This window comes from Podarcis pityusensis, assembly GCF_964106645.2.
Source record: "Podarcis pityusensis genome assembly, chromosome: 8".
NCBI lineage: Eukaryota > Metazoa > Chordata > Lepidosauria > Squamata > Lacertidae > Podarcis > Podarcis pityusensis.
This window is the reverse complement of record NC_138033.1, coordinates 28,801,659-28,820,281: the sequence shown is the minus strand read 5'-3', so window position 1 is coordinate 28,820,281 and position 18,623 is coordinate 28,801,659. Positions and strand designations below refer to the sequence as shown.

The 18,623-nt window shown below is 42.8% G+C and overlaps 1 protein-coding gene and 1 long non-coding RNA gene across 2 annotated transcripts in view; both read left to right on the top strand.

Annotated features, from left to right (window-relative positions):
• LOC308483991 overlaps positions 1–414 on the top strand; it is a 66,124-nt gene extending 65,710 nt beyond the window's left edge. The window contains exon 6 of the long non-coding RNA XR_013989853.1: positions 162–414. This is a non-coding gene — a long non-coding RNA (uncharacterized lncRNA). The remainder of the gene's footprint in view (positions 1–161) is intronic.
• A 4,578-nt stretch (positions 415–4,992) lies between these two features.
• Positions 4,993–18,623, top strand: part of COL8A2 (collagen type VIII alpha 2 chain) — a 158,494-nt gene continuing 144,863 nt past the window's right edge. The window contains exon 1 of the mRNA XM_081018451.1: positions 4,993–5,238. The gene's annotated coding sequence lies outside the window, so the exon portion shown is untranslated. The remainder of the gene's footprint in view (positions 5,239–18,623) is intronic.

The window sequence follows — 18,623 nt, the reverse complement described above, 5'->3', positions numbered from 1 at the left end:
CTCCACTCTGCTTCATCTTATTAATCAGCTTTTTTAAAAAAGAAGTATTTTTATTGGATTTTATCCACATAACCCAATTACCAAAGTAGAAATTCATGAGACAAACACATAAAAACTTATCCAAACTAAACCTAGGCTGGCATTGGATATTACATTCACAGGAAGAAATGACAAAGCTGATTATTCGGATATTTGCGATAAGCTACAGACAAGTAACTGGAGAGTACTGTCATAAGAAATGAGAGAACAAGAAGTTTGGTGCACATGACTTGCAAGAGATACAGAAACATAAACCTATAACTGAAACCTTCAGAGGCACAAGGAGTACCAAGAATAAAAGGCTCTATATTACATCAAGAAATTTTTTCCAACCAATTAGGTGTTACTTATCCCAACTTTCTCAAGAGACTTGTGGAAGAGACAAATGTAAATTTTCTTTTTTTATGTATTTAATAAAATCTCACCAAAGTGAGACAAAAGAAGTTACCTTTGTTTTTCCTTTCAAAAAAAAAAAGGTGTTACTTGCTAAGCTTTTCATGTAATGCAATTTTCCATATATTACTCCACCACAATGAGGCGTTAATTTCAGCCATTGTTTTTCATATTTGGGCAATTGATAGATGTGCATCATTAAGAAGGTGATTTAACAATTCAGCTTCTGTGTCACTGACTGGAAGCTCAAGCAAATGAACAGAAGCTACATGTGATTTACCTGTCAGTGAGCTGTACAAGTTCAGCCTGCCGGATGGGGAGGGATTAAATGTTTGAATGTTGTCCCATCCAATATCCCAGTCAACTTTCCTACACACATGCAACTGTCATGACACACAGAAGGGAACATGTTTTGTGATGAGAATTTATCCATCCAGTCTTCCCTGCTCCCTGTGTAAGGTATGAAATGGTATAGCCGTCCAACATATTACATTGTAGCAAGATAGGAAGTTGATTTATACTGAGTCAGACCATTGGTTAATTCAGCTCATTTTTGCCTCCATTGACTGGCAGCTGCTCTCTAGGGTTTCAGACGAGTCTCTCCCAGTCCAGTGGGAACTGGGAGCAAGGGTCAGAAGGCAGCGAGACCAGTGGTAGGTGGAACCAGAGCTAATGATAGCCAGAGCTAACTTATTTTACTGTTTCACCCATCCTCCTTCCTGCTTGTCTGTGTGCCTTTTGTGTGTGTTATAGTTTCATTTTCACATATTAAGGGTGCCTTTGTTGCCAAGTAATTCTGCTTGTATTGCATCCCTCTGCGGTTTCCTACACTAGAGGACTGTATTATAATAAAGTTTCACAGTTTGTGTCCAGGGCCTCTGAAAAGTACACTCTGGCTGAATTTGAGGCATATTCCTGGGGCTCTGCTTGCCATCATGGTCCTCTGGGCTAAGATGGTACCATAGTCTCTGGGGGTCTTGCTGATGTTCCTTCACTGTGTTTATTTACTTGCAGTGCTTGGACCCTGAATGTAGCTTAGCAGGAGTCAACACTGTGATGCAGCAGCAAAAGAAGCTAATACAACTCTAGGTTGCATCAACAGAAGTATAATGTCCAGATCAAAGGAAATAATAGTACTGCCAGAGCCAGCACATCCCATTTCACCACTTGAAGTGGCGCAAAGCAGCAACAGCAGTTTCCTCATGGGTGGGCCGGCCCTGAGTAGGACTTTATTCTGCCTTGGTCAGGCCGTACCTGGAGTCCTGTGTCCAGTTCTGAGCACCACAGTCTATTAAGGATATTGACAAGCTGGAATGTGTGCAGAGGAGGGCAACAAAGATGATCAAGGGTTTGGAAAGCAAGCCTTATGAAGAACTGTTGAGGGAGTTGGGTGTGTTTAGCTTGGATAAGAGGAGACTTAAGAGGAATTATGATAGCCATCTTCAAATATTTGAAAGGCTGTCACATGGATGATGGAGCAAGCTTTTTTTCTGCTGCTCTAGAGGGTAGGAGTTGAATCAATGGATTAAAAAAAAAAAACAATAAAGGAGATTCCAGGTAAACATGAAGGAGAACTTTCTGATGGTAAGAGCTTGCCTTTACATCTCACTTCCCCCAAATTCCAGTGTAACTAAGAGAATGTTCCAGGGTATGGACTGAAGGCACTGACCAACCCCAAACCTGCCTGAATGAGAGACTGCCTGGGGGCCACATGTATCCTGGCTAGAATGTGTTCTCAAGTTCTGATAATGCCTCTGGCCTATTAGGATGGAGGACAGACAGGTGTGTGTGTATAGAAACTAGTGTATTGTATAAAACTAAAATTTACATGGGGAGCTAGCCACCCCTTTGGAACTGCCCCCACACAAGCAATTTTACCTTATGGAGCCAGCACACCTAATGGGTCTTTACTGAGCTCTGAGAGACTGTCTCATGATCTCCCTCAGAGCCCAGTAAGCAAGCCTGAGAGCTTTAAAGCTCTTTCCACACTGGGACGACCCTGCATAAAAAGAACTTTTAAGCTCTCCTCCTTCCATGCATTTAATTTGTGTGATTTCAACCAGCCAGCCTTGAGACGCATAAAGTTGAAATCACACAAGTTAAAAGTATATAAATTGTGAGTTATCTGCATTCATATTTACTTGGGTAGTTTTTTAAAAAATACTCACGCGTTGTGTAAATCTGTACAGTACTTTCATTTTCTCCCCTTTTAAATAATTATATGTGAGCAACAGATGGGTTGGATCAACATCTGTCTGTGAAGGTGGAAAGGGAGACAAGATTGAGGTGTATGGAGTGCTAGATGATCCCACTGCACACTGTTTTTTGACAACTGATCCTTGAATGCTATCCCTGGCACCTTCATTCATTCATAGTTTCCTGGAGCTCAGTCATAGCTCTTTTTGTTGATCCTGCAGGAGGAGTGAGGCCCAATCTGTCCAAAAGTAACAGGGGCCTGGGGAGGATGGATGGATGAGCCTTGCAGGGAACACCTGTCAACAAGACATCTCGGTTAATTCATACACAAAAATAATACGTTAATGTAGTGGCCAACTAAAACAGAGGGCCAGGCCCCTCTTGCTGAAGATAAATGAGCTGAGGCTACTAGAGGCAGAAAAGGGATCAAGGTGATGATGGGAATATCCGGAACATTCCACTTCTGTTCTAACTCTGCATCCAAAAAGGCAGTCTCGCTTCTGAAAGCTGTACACAACTGGAAAAATTTCAGGAAATAAATGCTATCCAAATGTGATCTATAGGTGATATTTTATATGGTTGTATTTTATAACCATCAATGTGCATGACACTCTGCTGAGCAAATGTAAACTTGAGGAGGCAGGAACATGTCTTTTTTTTATGTAAGCAAAAAAGATAGTCCCCTGTTCCACGAACTTACAATTTCAGTTTGAAAGTGGAAGAGAAAAACAGTGTGGGTTGGGAATATAGTCATTTGTCACCTTTTCCAGGAGCGTCGCTCCTACATCTTTAACAGCATCCTACATACATCAATTTATCAGGCTAAGTTTATTGCAGCACAGAGCTAATTGGGGGAAGCTTCATCTGCTGAATGTAAGCTGCTTTTAGAAGCACAGGAACAGGGCCAGTTAAAAACAGTGGCAACATAAAGAGCAGGGGAGCGAAAAGAGGAGAGGAGAGACAAAGGACATTTTAACTGCCCTTAATAGCAGCTTGACATGGAAATTTGTCAGGTGAAGCTTTTCCTGGCATGCAGATCAAGGTTTTTTTGGGGGGGAGGTTATTAAATTTATATTGGGTTGCTGTTAAAGGCACAACAGCAGAGAGAATTTATAAAGTGGCGATTATACATGTTATTTAGAAAAATCAAAAGTACTTCCCAGTGTTTGGCCTCACTACCCTGTAAGGTTTATTTCTTGTTGTTCATATTTGTTTAAGAACTGAGGAAATGTTATTCGCAGAGGTGTGACTTGAATCTGAGTTACTGCTGTTACAGCCAAACTACAGTTTTAAAAACTCTTTGAAAAACTATCATGGCTTATCCCAAAGAACTCTGGGCATCTGTATTTATTTGATATGATATAATTTATATTGTTCTGCTCCATTTGGAATGTGTGTATGTGTGTTTGTTTAAAAAACAGCTGTAATGGTTTTATTTGAGCGATTGTGATGTAGTGGTTAAGAGTTCTGGACCTGGGACCTGGGGATCTAGGGTTCAAATCCCTGCTCAACCACAAAACTCAGTGGGTGATCTTGGGCCAGTCGCAGTGTGCCAACCTACCTTACTTCACAGGGTTGTTGTGAGGATAAAATGAGGAGGAGAACCATGCATGCTATATTGAGCTCTTTGGAGGAATGGTATTGGATATAAATGGAGTAAATACATTTGCTTTATATTATATTATTCTAACCTGCTGTGGTACCTTATGGTAAATGCCGGGTAAGGAATCAAAGACATCTGAAGGGCCACAGGTTCCTTGCCCCAGCCAAGAAAACCCAGGCGCCATTGAGGAGAGAAGGACAGGTTTGGTCGAGCTTGTCACACTTTACAGAAGGGCAGGCAGGCAACTTCAAAAAACCCCTTTCTCCATCAAGGTTTGCCTCCTTTTTGGGGTGGGGGCATGATTTTTAGGTTTATTGGTCACTTGGGTGACAAAATTAAAGAACGTCGTTTGGTCAGCTAAAGAAAGCAGCCCGTGTTGGAATAAACATCATACAGCTTTGAAGGAGAAGGTGTGTGCATGTGTACATTTGGAGCGTGGGGAGAAAAGAGAGCTTATTTCCTCTGCTTTAAAAAAGAAAAAAAAAGGGGGGGGGAGAAGCTTATTATGACGATAACTTTATTTTTTTTGTTGTGGCTTAAATAACACACTCCCGCCTCCTGCGTCTGTGTAAAGGAAAAACAATTCAGAAGCTGGAAGCCACTCAAGAGAAAAGGAGGGGGAGAGAGAGAGAGATACTTAAAAAAAAAAAAAAAAATTCAACCAGCCAACCCAGCCCTCCTGAGCTGAATTCGCCCGTCCAAAAAAAGAAAAAAAGAAGGAGCTTGTGAAAAGCTGCTAGCTCCCTCCGCGCGCTCATTCGCAGCCCTGGCTGGCTGGCTGTGCCCGGTCCTCCTCGCTCATTCTTCTTCACCTCCTTCCTCCCTCCCTTTGCTCTAAGGTGCCTCTTGAAGCCATCAGGAGCGGGGCAGCAGCTGCAGTTCCCATGGAGTAGCAGGCTCTGCCCTCGAGAGCGGCTTCGCAAGTGCCTGCCGGCCTCTCCTGCCCCCCACTTGCCAGCCTGAGAGAGCCTCCCCCCACATCTTCTCTCCACTCCCCCCACCCCAAGGTAAGGTGCCTCCTCTTTTCTCTCTGTCACATGTTGAATTTCGCGTGAGTTATCTGTATATATTTATTTCCTTCAGGGACCAGTGATTTTGCCTGGTTGCTCCACTCTGCTTTATGCACAGGCAACTTTATACTTTCTCCATCTCTCCTCTCCCCCGTCTAAAATATGGTCTAATTTTAATACATAAATAAATCAAGAAGGTATTTTAAAACTCTTTATCTCACACTCATTTTCCCTTCTTTCTTTTTCCCCAGTAAAATGCGTTGAGTTTGTTGCTGACTTTTTCCTCTCTTTTTTTCCTCTTTTTTTGCTATTCCGCTGAGCCAGCTTTAAATATCTGGGGCACATTTATCTATTTTAACTAAGGGTGTGGGGTGTTCATATGGTGTGTGTGTGTTTGTGTGTAGAAGCTGAATGTCCAAGGGGAGTCTCAAAATTCAACTTGAATGTTGAGTTCTGATAGAGAGAAGTTGGCCGGTTGATAATTTTACCTGCATCCCAACAATTTTTGTTCTTGTGTTTTGCTGTTGATTTAAAAATTAAAAAGAGAAAATTGGAGCTGGTTACACTTTTTATAGTCTGATAGGCAAATCAAGTCAGGAAGTGCTTTGCTAAATTGAACTCTTCCAGTCCTAGGCAATGTCGATAATTTAATGCTAATAATGATTAATAAGCAGATTAGAGGGACTTTGTTCATGACAAGCAGCTTTGCTGTAAGCAAATGTTTAATAAATCATAAGGCCAGCAAATTCCAGAGATTTATTTTTAGTACTTGTTTAAAAGCAACAACAACCCATAACACTGGATCTGATGACAAGTGGCTCTGACCAAAAAGGGCCACAATCCAGTGAGACAGTCTCCCCTGTAAGCACTATGTATGCAAATGAATAAATTTCCCTGGGGCTTATGCAGGAGAACTTCCCACTGAAGGATTATGCCCTGAAGTCTCTGCATTGCTGGCTGAAGTTTCTAGCATTTGGATGCTAACACAACAAACAAAGCTGGAATCCCAGTTTCTTCTGCCAGCCTTCCTACACGACAAGTGTAACTTGTTTGAATCGGGTTGTACGATGTCAATTATATGGGGCTGTATGGAGTAAGGGTGTGTGAACTCTTCAGAGCTATGTGGGGTATTGGTTTTATAAAGGCATTCAAGAGGGGGTGGTCTTTGGTCTTTTTGGCTTCTTCTACTCTGGATTTTTATCTATTGAGTCTGTGAGGAGCTGGGTAGAGTAAACTTACATGGGACAGGAGAAAGCTCCTTTTAATGTAACCGGGAAGGTTAGATTAATGTATTTTTGTTGAGTATATGGAAAATGGGTTATAGATTTATGGACATGTCAGTGTGCTATGGAGCTGTGGTTTTTGTGGAATAAGGATTGTTCCTTAAAAATATGACATAATTTGCCAATCTGGGTTCCTGCCCTGTATGGTGGTGTTGTACAGTGAATGTTGAAAGGCTCAGGAGTCGTCTGCAGTAGCACACTTGGTTCATCTTGATTTGGTGGTGAATTTAACATCTTACCTTTTCCATTTGCTTATGATTTGCTGCTTGGAATAGATGCAATTTCATAGCATTACTTAAATTTCTAAAATAGTTAAATGCCAGGGGATCAAGTCAACCTGAATATTGTTGCTTGTAGTTACTCCCTAATGAGAGAATTCAGTTCTTTCTTTGCACATAAATTATTTTCCTTTATAAATACATCATGTATTTGAGACTTGGCACTGATTCAAATTCAGCTGTATTTAATACAATCCTGGTTTGAAGAAAGGGGTTTGGATTGTTCCCTTTCAATCTACAGCAGAACAAAATGTGCAGAGTCAGGAAGCTGGCAATTCATTCATACATGGGGGAATATCATCCACAGACAGAGCCAATCTTGCTACTAGCCCCTTTATTGCCCAAATTCACATCACATACTTTTTGTCTATTTCTCTGTACAAGGAAAGTGTGAAATAGTGCAATTTGAGGAGAGATGAATTCTTTCCCATTCCTCAAAATGCAGATTCCTGTTGTTAGCTTCACAGGCACTTCAGTGGGATTGGCTACTCTCCTCCTCCCTCTCCGTATTGTGGGCTGCTTCTTCCAGGGAAGTTTGCCAGAGCTGAACTGTCTTTGGGTATCTTCACATTAGCGCTTACTCTGCATCCAGGGTGCTTCCACTGCTAACTGTTGAAGCTGCACATTCACCACAGCCCATATTGATCCTGTAGTTTCTTGACAAATACTGCTTTTTGGTGTGTGTTTTATTGAAACAAGCTGCAGTAACGTGAACGTACCATGACAGTCATTGTGCAGGGGCAGATGAGCACATGTACGCAGATGACAACTTAAAGAATAAGGAGTTCTGGGGTGGGTTACAGGGGCGTGGAAACTAAAAGGTTGTGTGCGTTGGGTGAAGACATCTCTGCCCCCTTTCTGATGTGAACAACTCCATGCAAATGTGGCTTGAAACGCAAACAGAGGGGATGACCTCACTGCATTTCAAGCCACTAGTATGAACATACCCTTTATTCTGAGAAAGTCAAAAGACAGTTAATTGACATAAGAAGAGCCTCTCTTGGTCAGACTAAAGCCCCGTCTAGCACAGCATCTTGTTTCCCACAGTGGCTAACCTGCTGAATTTGTCTAATCCCCGTTTAAAGCCATCCTTGTTAGTGGCAATATCTTGTGGCACTGAATTCCACAGATAAACTATGCACTCTGTGAAGAAGCACTAGCTCCATCAGCAAGACAGCTTTTAAAAGCTGAGAGGTATGTCACTGCTGGCTGATGAACTGGGCTGAAGTAGAGATTCCCACTGAGTGTTTTTTTAAATTCATTTTTTTTGTTTTGTTTACGCTATAAATACAGTTCTGGAGTGTAATTTCCTGAGCTTTCTACCAGAGGAAGTTATCAGAATTTAGAGAGGGAGAAATAGGGAGAGAGAGAGAGAGAGAGAGAGAGAGAGAGAGAGAGAAAGATAAATAAATGAACTATAGTCAGAAATCCAGTCCTCCTGTTATGGGGTGATTCATGTATCACAATGCGGGGCCGGGAGTAACGAGAGCTACAAGAGGCTTGGGAGGCTGTGCTTGTATTGTGTAGACCAGATCCTGACACCTGGCTCCTTTTTCTTGCCTTTTGAAAGCATGAAACCATGGAACTCCACCTCCCTGTGAAATCTGGCAGCATTGGCAAAGAATACAAGCATGTAAAACACTTCTAATTCAGGAATATTTACTGAATTCTAAATCACTGTCCTGAAGCAATACCCATTTATTATGTTTTTACAGAATTCCCAGGTAGGAACACTACTGGTTAGGCAGTTTTAAAAATATGGGCCTGAAAGTGCAACACTATGCGTGTCTTCTCAGAAGTAAGTCACATTGGCTGGTATTCAACTAAGTTTTATTCAGAGTAGACCCATTAAAGTCAATGGACCTAACTCAGTCATGTTTATTAATCGTAGTAGGTCTAACCTGGAGTAAAACTTAGTTGAATATCATCCATTGGGTTCAGTGGAACATATTGACAAGAAAGTGTTATAGAACTGTCAGACTTTAAAGCATTTAGCAAGGTGACATTTCATTTTGTTGCCTTATCATTTGTCATCAATACTTCAGCATGCCACAAAACAATTTCAGTATTTACATTTTGGATTTTTGTAAAAAGAAGAAGAAAGTGGTCAGTTTGTGATGAATTTTATTTCATTTCTAGTTACCGTAAGTGACATGCTTGACTACTAATGGCAGGGGTATTATACATGTCTGTATGTGCGCAGAGGTGTGCTGCTTCTTTTTGTGACATATTGCTGGACTTTTTCCAGACACTGGGAAAAAGGAGTTACAGAGATGTATTCTGGCTACAAGCTGAGGAGGTTAGAAGGGAATATGATGGCTCTCCTGCCCAGGTTGCTAGATGTGTCAGAGGAATATAAGAAGCTGCTTTATACTATTCAGAATGTTGATCCATGTAGCTCAGTCTTATCTATACCTGATTGGCACCAGCTCTCCACATTTTGAGACAGGAGTCTTTTTCCAGCCCTATCTGGAGATACCAGAGATTGAACCTGGAACCTTTTGGATGCAACATACGTTCTCTTCCAATGAGGAACAGTTCCTCCTCATCTCTCAAGGGGCCTTGTGTAGACGTACTGACCTCTCAAAGAATGTTCTCCAGAATTATAACTCTGTGTCTTTTCTTTTTTATTGTTGGATTTACCTCGCCTTTCCAGTTTGCGACTTGCAATCTCAACACTAGGAAAGTTTGGAATCTAGTAAATATTTCTCTGTTACGACCTTTTGCTACATTACATGGCAGATAGCCCCCTGTTTTTGGCACTCCTGAAGCATCAATAGCAAAACCATGTTGAGAACAGTGCCACATGGAATGTTACTGCAAGAAACTCCCGTCAGTTTGTGGGCTGGAATATTAACTGCCTTCTGTTTCTGTTTCTGGAGGGCAGCAAGAAAAAGAATACATTATCTTTACTTGAAAAGGCCCTTCTTTACAAAAGTAAAACTGAAAGACTCAGCATCAACTTTTTTTTAATGATCGAAAAGATGTATCAAGTACATTTTGAGAAGGATATATATACCTGCATACTAAAAATATAAAGTGATTTCATTTTTCTCATTTATATGGTGAATGTTATATTTCCACGTGACAGATAGAGGCTGTCCACTTGATTCCAAGGCTCAACTAGAATTTGAACCCAGAACCATGCTTCTCCTTCGTCCCTGGTTAAACTGACCATGTTTACCTCCTAGAATCTGATGTAGTGAATTACCCATAGTTGCCTGTGCTCAGTTTCTATGATTCAGGAATAGAAAAGAATAGAATTGTGCTACATCAGCCTCTGTGATTGGCAAGCCCTATGAGACCTTTGGATTAGCCAGGCCTGATATAAATTCTAGGGTTCTGCTTTTCTCTTGCTTAAAAGACAGGACAGAACCATCTTCCTCATGGGCATAGCCATGATTTTTGTTGGGGGGGGGGCAGGACTTTGTTAGGGGGAGCAGGACTTTTGTTAGGGGAGGCAGAACCGATCTGATTGGTCAGTTAGTTAAGCATTTCTGTTGTTTTACTTGATCTAGGGGGCAGTTGTCCCCCTGGCTACGCCTATGATCTTCCTCCTGCACCCCATCCCTCAGCTCCAGCTCCTGACTTCTGGGGCTCTGGATGGGAAAAACTAGCATGTCACTCATGGACCCAGTCTTACTTTAGTAGTTTTTGCTTCTTGGTACCTTTTTCCTTCACCCAAAATACTGTTTAGTTTGAAAGATGAACAAATAGATGGCCTGATGGCCTCTGTGGGGAATCATAGAATCATAGAGTTGGAAGAGACCACAAGGGCCATCGAGTCCAGCCCCCTGCCAAGCAGGAAACACCATCAGAGCACTCCTGACATATGGTTGTCAAGCCTCTGCTTAAAGACCTCCAAAGAAGGAGACTCCACCACACTCCTTGGCAGCAAATTCCACTGTCGAACAGCTCTTACTGTCAGGAAGTTCTTCCTAATGTTTAGGTGGAATCTTCTTTCTTGTAGTTTGGATCCATTGCTCTGTGTCCGCTTCTCTGGAGCAGCAGAAAACAACCTTTCTCCCTCCTCTATGTGACATCCTTTTATGTATTTGAACATGGCTATCATATCACCCCTTAACCTCCTCTTCTCCAGGCTAAACATGCCCAGCTCCCTTAGCCGTTCCTCATAAGGCATCGTTTCCAGGCCTTTGACCATTTTGGTTGCCCTCCTCTGGACACGTTCCAGTTTGTCAGTGTCCTTCTTGAACTGTGGTGCCCAGAACTGGACACAGTACTCCAGGTGAGGTCTGACCAGAGCAGAATACAGTGGCACTATTACTTCCCTTGATTTAGATGCTATACTCCTATTGATTGGGAAGGGGCCTCCAAACCTACTGCTTGGAGTCTTTTCCTTTTCCCAATACCTGTATATTGGTCCTGCAGTTCACATCTGCTAGTTTAGACAAGAGGGAGCACGCAGAGTTCCTCTCACGTCACTGGCCCTTTTCATAGCCTGGACTGGCAAGTGACCCAAGCATTGAAAAGCTGGACAGGCCAGTAAAAAAAGAAAGGGGGAAGAAAAAGAAGAAACAAACTCTAGCAAAGTGACAACTATTTGGCTGGCTTTTGATGGTTTTATTCTCATGGCTGATAAAGTGTATGGATCAATATAGGCGCCTACTTCTGAGCGCTTTGCTCAAGTAAATATTGACACCATTGACACCCCATCCCGAGACCCCTTTGCACATCAAAGAGAGGTGTAGAACTCTGGAGTGCCAATCATATATGATTTTTGTTATGGGTAAGATACTACTGAGTGTCTGTGTGTGTGTGTGTGTGTGTGTGTGAGAGAGAGAGAGAGAGAGAGAGAGAGAGAATATGGAATGGAAATAAGGCACTTGGTCCTCAGTAAAGAGTACCTAGCACTGTTTGTTTTTGATCATGCGAACAGAGCTCTGGTAAAACTAAAACAGTGACATGCCTTCTCTGGCTGGGCCAAGCAGGTTAAAGGAGCAACTTCACAAGACAGTGTGAAAAGACTGTGCAAAATATATGGGCTTTCTTCCTTCCTTTTTACACTTCCTTCCCAAGGAAGGAAGAAGGATTAGCATTGTCACCATGACAGTAGCCATAAAATCTGAATTGGGAGATGCCGGGGACAAGTTCATGCTCCCCCTAACAGTTTGGTCAGCAGCTTCTTTAGAACACGCATGAAGCTGCATTACTCAATCTTTCTAGCCACCTGGCCATGACTGGATTTTGTTAGGGGGCCTTACCATTGCCTGCTACTTGATCCTTTGAGCTGAAGACTTCAGGGCTTGAACTATGGAATGTTCTGCGTGCTGAATATGTACTTTAAAACTGCTATGCCCTTCTTTTCCCAGAAGAGCATGACACTCTTTTTCCCTGGTGCATGGGCTTTTTTGGGATGGTTTGAAGGGCCATTTTTGAGGAGAGGGCAAGGCTTAGCAGGCCATGGCTCCTTTCCTCAAACAGTGTGATGTCCTATTGCTGGGGTGGGGAACTGAGAGCTGAATTTGTCTATTCAAGTCTCTCTGTGTTCCCCTTGGAACTCTCCTCAGGCCGCACATTGCACTGGCCCTCTGCACTATTCCATTAGTGCTTTTGCCTGCTTAGAGGGTGTTCTTGAACTCTGGTAATAATACCTCTTGCTTGCCTGCATGGAGAGATGTGTGTCTAAAAACCACTGACTTTCATGTGTCTGGGATGCAGCCTACTGTACAGGTAATCCATCGCTCTGCTGCTTTAACCCAGATGCTGCTGTTCCACACCTCTTTGTGTTTGTGTTTGGCACTTGGAGGGGGTTAAACAGCACCTTTCAAAGGTCATGAGTAAAAAGATTTAACTCATTGTCCACTGCTTGCTGACCCTTATGCTAGCAACTGTCTGAGATTTCAGTGGTCTCAGCTTTTGAGAAGCTTGGAGTATAGGGCTTTACTTTTACAACCCCCTCCTTTTTTTTTTGCATACCGTTTCTGAGAAAAATATTTTCCCGGGAAGCCTGTTGGAACTCTGTTGCTTTTCTTTTCAAAAAGCACCATCAAACTTGCATTCCGAGAGCTGTGAGGAGTTTTGTCAAGTTTTTCGGAAAAGAAGCATGATGCTTGAAGTATGGAATTTGTCACATTTTAAAGCAGACGGAAGGAGAAGCCCCGTTCCGTGTCGCACAGGTCCTGGCTGAGCAGAATGTCCTGGTCTGTTTTTTCTTTCAGTGAAAAAAAAGAGAGCTACTGTTATTCTTCCTCTCTCTCTCTCCCTCTCTCTCTCTCAATCCCTGCGCTCCCTGCCACCATCTCTTTAAAACAAAACTTGAATATTTTGGATTATTAGTTTCCAGCCCTGTTGTGAACTGGACTACACATGGCTAGATTTCAGTAGGAAGAACTCAGTTTATCTGTACTTGAATGTCTTGCAGTTCTTTGCAGTGATTCATATATTCCATTCATGTGAAATTCAGTGTGAATGGATGCTGATGTGGTAGGCTCTGCATGTGTATGAGTTTAGAGTAATAAAGTTCTAAATGTGCTGAAAGTTTATTCACAGTGGTGAACTCTAGGTGTTTTCTAGCCTCTATGCTTTGGCATTGCTTCAGCACAGCAAGCCTGGTCGTGAGGTCCCTCTCCTTTCACACACTAACTGCATACACACTCTCTTTTGACAAATTTCCAAATTGTGAGGAGAGAACTTCAGCAGCTGTTGGCTTCTGATCTCTTAGCATAGTCTTTTGTCAGCATTTTGGCCTCCCCTCCTGAGGAATGCATTATGGCATTATGCTTAGGTGACCCCCACAGGTTCCAGACTATGCCCTTTGTGCAGTCCACATCTGATGTCTTAGAGCCAGCCTTTAAAAGACCACAGTTTCTGGTGTACCTTTATCTTCTTCCCTTTACTTCACCTTCTCAAGCCTGGTTCGTGTGTCACGCTAAGGCAAACCATGGCTTGGTGTCAGGACCACGCAGAGCTTGTCTGAGGCCTGAGGTGGGAGTCTTGTTACAATAAAGCTATGAACTGGCTGGCTGGCTTAGCCCTCCGAGGCCCAGGGCAAGTGTACCTGGCTGCTCCCCACCCTGCATAGCCTCAGTGTTAGAAACTGAGATATGAAAGCTAGGAGCCAAATGGCACTTTAAACCTATGTTATGGGTGCAGCAACGAAATGTCCAGGCACGCTTTTTTATAACAAGAATACAAAGGCATCTAAAATGTTACATTCATTTTTCACGTGTTCTGGTCCTTCCCCTGCCCACCTCCCTAATATTCTTAAGAGGGTCTCTTCTCCAGCCTTCAGAGAGTAGCTGGAAGTGGGCAAGCAGAAAAACGTCCTCTTTTCCTTCCACTTCAGTTTTAATCTGAAATCTTAGGTGCAGTACTGCGCCCAGAGCTCAGAAACTGCTTGCGCTAATGAAATTCCCTGTCGCAAAATGCACCTACTTTGCCTCTGTGTTCACCCAAAAGGGAATCAGTGCCCAACCTGGTGGTAACAATAAACAATGCAAGGAGGGAGCTGCAGCCCAGGATAGGAAAGGGGTGGTAAGGGAACGCTTAGCTACTTTAAATGAATTCAGATCTCCAGGGCCTGATGAACTGCTCTCAAGGGTACTAAAGGAGCTTGCAGATGTAATCTAAGAACCTTTATGTATAATCTTTGAGAATTCTTAGGAATTTCTGCAGGTGACAAGACTTCTCTCACTTTCCATGTATTCTGCTATTGTTAGATATCTTACCCACATTTCACCAACAGATCTCAGAGCAATTTTCTGCATTTCCTTAGTGATCTGCATGCATGGATGCACTTGAATATGTATTTGTATGTGTCCGTCTTTGCAATTGTAAGTCCTTCCCCACCCCATAAAAGGTAAAGGACCCCTGACGGTTAAATCCAGTCACGAACGACTCTGGGGTTGCGGCGCTCATCTCACTTTACTGGCCGAGGAAGCCAATGTTTGTCTGCCGACAGTTTTTCTGGATCATGTGGCCAGCATAATTAAGCCGCTTCTGGAGAAACCAGAGCAGTGCACAGAAACACCGTTTACCTTCCCACTGGAGCGGTACCTATTTATCTACTTGCACTTTGGTGTGCTTTCCCCACCCCATATCCAAGCCTAATTCAAGAGTGTGAAGAAGCAACAAGAGGAACTCTCACAGTCCCAGCAGTTCCCTTTCATGTGTATCTAAGTTTGTGTAATGCTGGCTTCTTATCACGAGATGAACTTCATGCCTTACATTCTAAGTCTTCAGTGCAAAACTATCCCTGTGTTCAACCCTTTCTAGTAATCCATGTTTTCTTGGGTCATATGCGTGCTGCATTTTACATTTCTTGCTAATGCTGCAGTACTTTATACCCCCAATATTATTAATATAGTGCTATCTATGTACATGGCATTAAGTATGAGGACAGGCCCTGCCCTGAGGGATTTACAGTTTATAAATTTACAAAGGCAGATGATACAGGACAGGGGGAAGGAAACTGAGACGGGATAAAAATGGGAAGAATATGCAGATCTTTCAATTACATGTATTAAGGCTTGGCTACGGTTTGGAATGAGGACTAGGAGGTTGTGCCAAAGGGAGAGAGATAAATGTCCCTCTTTGAAACTTTTAACAATTGGGATGTCTTTGACTATGTGTGTGTCCAATTTCAACTTTCAGAATGATGTGGAAGTACTTTGATACCCACATGGAATTCAAGCAACTTTATGTTTATTGTTGCACAAACTGTCACAGGATCAAGCACAACAAACATATTTTCAACAAAATGTTACTGCAGATTAATTCTCTTCTGGGTTTGACTTGACCTGTGATGGGAAATAGTATGGCTAAGTTTTGCTGGGAAGTCTGTCAGTATAGATCTAAGTAACTTTAGACAAGGTTTGCCAAGGGAGAAAAACAGAAGAGCCCACTCTGCTCCTGTGCCTGTTACAGAGCTTTGAGATACAGAAATCAGCCAATGTAAGGGAGCTTTTCATGGCATTGAGATCATCTGCTCTTTGCTCCAGATCAAACAGCTGCTAAAGGGGCATTTATAGGAACTGGCTAAATAAATTACAGCTCTGGTTTTGACTGAAAGATGAGAGTGAGGTATTCGTAGTTCTTCTTGCTGCAGGGTTTTAAATCCTTGTTTGCAAAATTCCAGTTTTAAAAGGTGATAGTTCTCTCTCTCTCTCTCTCTCTCTCTCACACACACACACACACACACACACAAAACCACGCGCACCCACCCCCACCCCCCCACACCCCACTTTACAAATGTTCACTATGCAAAAATTAACTTATCCAGACATGAGGAATAATGTACCCAAACCTTGCAATGCCGACTACAAATTCATATATCTGAACAGAGAGCATTTTTACTACCTTGTTTGCTTTTTACTGGTTGGCTGAGGAATGGAGGGAGGAGGAAAAGTGATCGGATAAATTAGAGAGCATTTTTTCCTGGATTTTTGGAGTCAGAAATCTGTGGCCGGGAACGCATTAGAAAATTTCACATAGGAATTAATGGAAATTAATGATTCCTTTTGCACATGCTTGCCTTACAAACCATTTCCAAGGAATGCATTGTGTCCAGTAAGCAGGACCTGTGTATATATATTGTACAAAGAACATAGGAAGCTGCTTTACACTGAGTCAGATCACTGGTTCATTAAGCTCAGTATTATCTACACACTGATTGGTAGTGTTTTAGGCGCAGGTTTTTCTCAGCCCTACTGGGAGATGCTGGTGATCAAACCTGGGATCTTTTGCATGCAAGGTAGTTGCTTCACCACTGAACTATGGCCCTCCCCCTTCCATTTTGGCCTACAATGCCTGCAATCCCTGACCATATTGGTCCATATTGTCTGGGACTGTTGAAGGTTGTAAAATGCTAGAGAGCACTAAGCTGGGGAAAGCTGAAATAGACTGTTACAGGAGCTGAAATGTTGGAGAATTTCTATGACTGACCACAGTGGCTGATCGCAGAGTGCAAGACCCACGGTGCTCTCTCTCTCTCTCTCTCTCTCTCTCTCTCTCTCTCTCACCACTCCTGTCACACAAAGTTTTTACCATTGAGTTGACGAATGCAGGTTCCAGCTGGTGGTACTTAGGGACCAGCTCTGTTTGGTGGCTTCTAGTTGCCAATCTGTATTCTGGAATTAATGATTTTAAGCTCATGGCAATGTCAGAGTGAAACCATAACTTGTCTGTGGAAGGTACATCCTATTTTAAAATGTACAAAAGATAGATCAGATTCAATTGCATGTGCCACCAGATGGCACCGTTATCTTCCAAATTCTTGTGCTGCTTCTTATTATGAAAGCTCTATTCTTGCTGTGCTTTGTTTAGATCGGGAATAGGGAACCTGTGGCCCTCCAGATGTTGTTGGGGTCCAGATCCCATCAGCTCCAGCCAGCATAGCCCAGTGGTATAAGAGCGAATAGGAGCTGCACAGTCCAACATGTGAAAAGCTGCAGGTTCACCATTCCTGGTTTAGACAATGAACATACAAAGGAAACTGGCAGTAGTCTTAGATAAAATGGTCTCAGGACATCTTGCTGGTGTGACCACAGATCAGACCTCTGGATGTTCAGCATTCAAAGTGTGTTCTCTACTGCTGGGCTATGTCCCACTCCCTGCACAGTGGTACCTCCGGTTACGAACTTACCGGTAATTCATTCTGGAGGTCCATTCTTAAGCCGAAACTGCTCGTAACATGAGATGCGCTTTCGCTAATGGCACCTCCCACTGCTGCTGCTGCGCGACTTCCGCTTGCATCCTGGGGCAAAGTTTGCAACAAGGGGCATCTACTTCCGGGTTAGCGGAGCTCGTAACCCGCAGCATTCACAAGGAGGATGTACGTAACACGAGGTTCCACTGTATGTGATAATAAGAGGCCAAGAATTTAAAGAGTTTTACACAGGAGATAAAAAGTGTCATTTGTTTTCAGGATTTTAAAATGCCTGTTTATTGTATTTATCTTGGAAGTTTGATTAGACATTTGCTTTTTAAACCTCGCTTTCTTTTCCCTGTGTATTTGGAACCCATTGCATGTTTTTAAAATTCCAGAATATTTGATAAGTCGCTAAATCATTTGTTTGACAACTGCTAGATGTTTATAGGCCTTGGGTGTCCCATAAACTTCCCTTTAGAAGGGTGAGGAACATAAGATACTGCCTTTTACTAAGTCAGATCATTGGTCCATCTAGCTCAGTGTCAACCAGAAACACAGGAGGGAGCAGCATTCAATCAGACAGAAGTTTTTCCCAGCATTTTCTGGAAATGTCAGGAAGGTGGTGTTACACCCACGACTTACCCGCTTGCAAATCGTGTGCACGACCACTGAGCAAGAATCCTTCTCTTGTTGTCTCTCAGGATTGGCACCGTTTCTTTTAATGAAGTCACCCCAACCTGACAAATAGGCGACAAGGTGAGAGTTTCAGGGAATGTATGAGAGCAAGATCATATATACAAATAGGAAGCTGAGTGTTCGTCCTTATGTAGCAAAAAAGGCACCATCCATGCACAAGTGGGAGGTGTCAGCAGGCTTAGGGAACTCCAGGGTTTGCAGAGGGAGGGAAGAAGCTCCAAACAGCCCAATGAAGACTGTGCATGCTCAGTGAGTGTGGAATTGTTGCTGTTGGAGACTAAGAATGGAAACCAAGGAGGAAGAGGGCAGGTAGTGGAATGGCACTGCTGCCTGGAACCCTCAACTGGAGCATGCCACCACAAAGCAACATTTTCTTGCAGGTCCTACTTATAAACCCTTTAGGGTAGACAGTGATGAGCTTCTGCAAACCGTGAGTAGTACAGCTTTCTGGTTGCATGGCATCGGTGCATATTTCATGAACAGAGCAGGTAGCAAGCTACAGTTGGTGGTGTACAT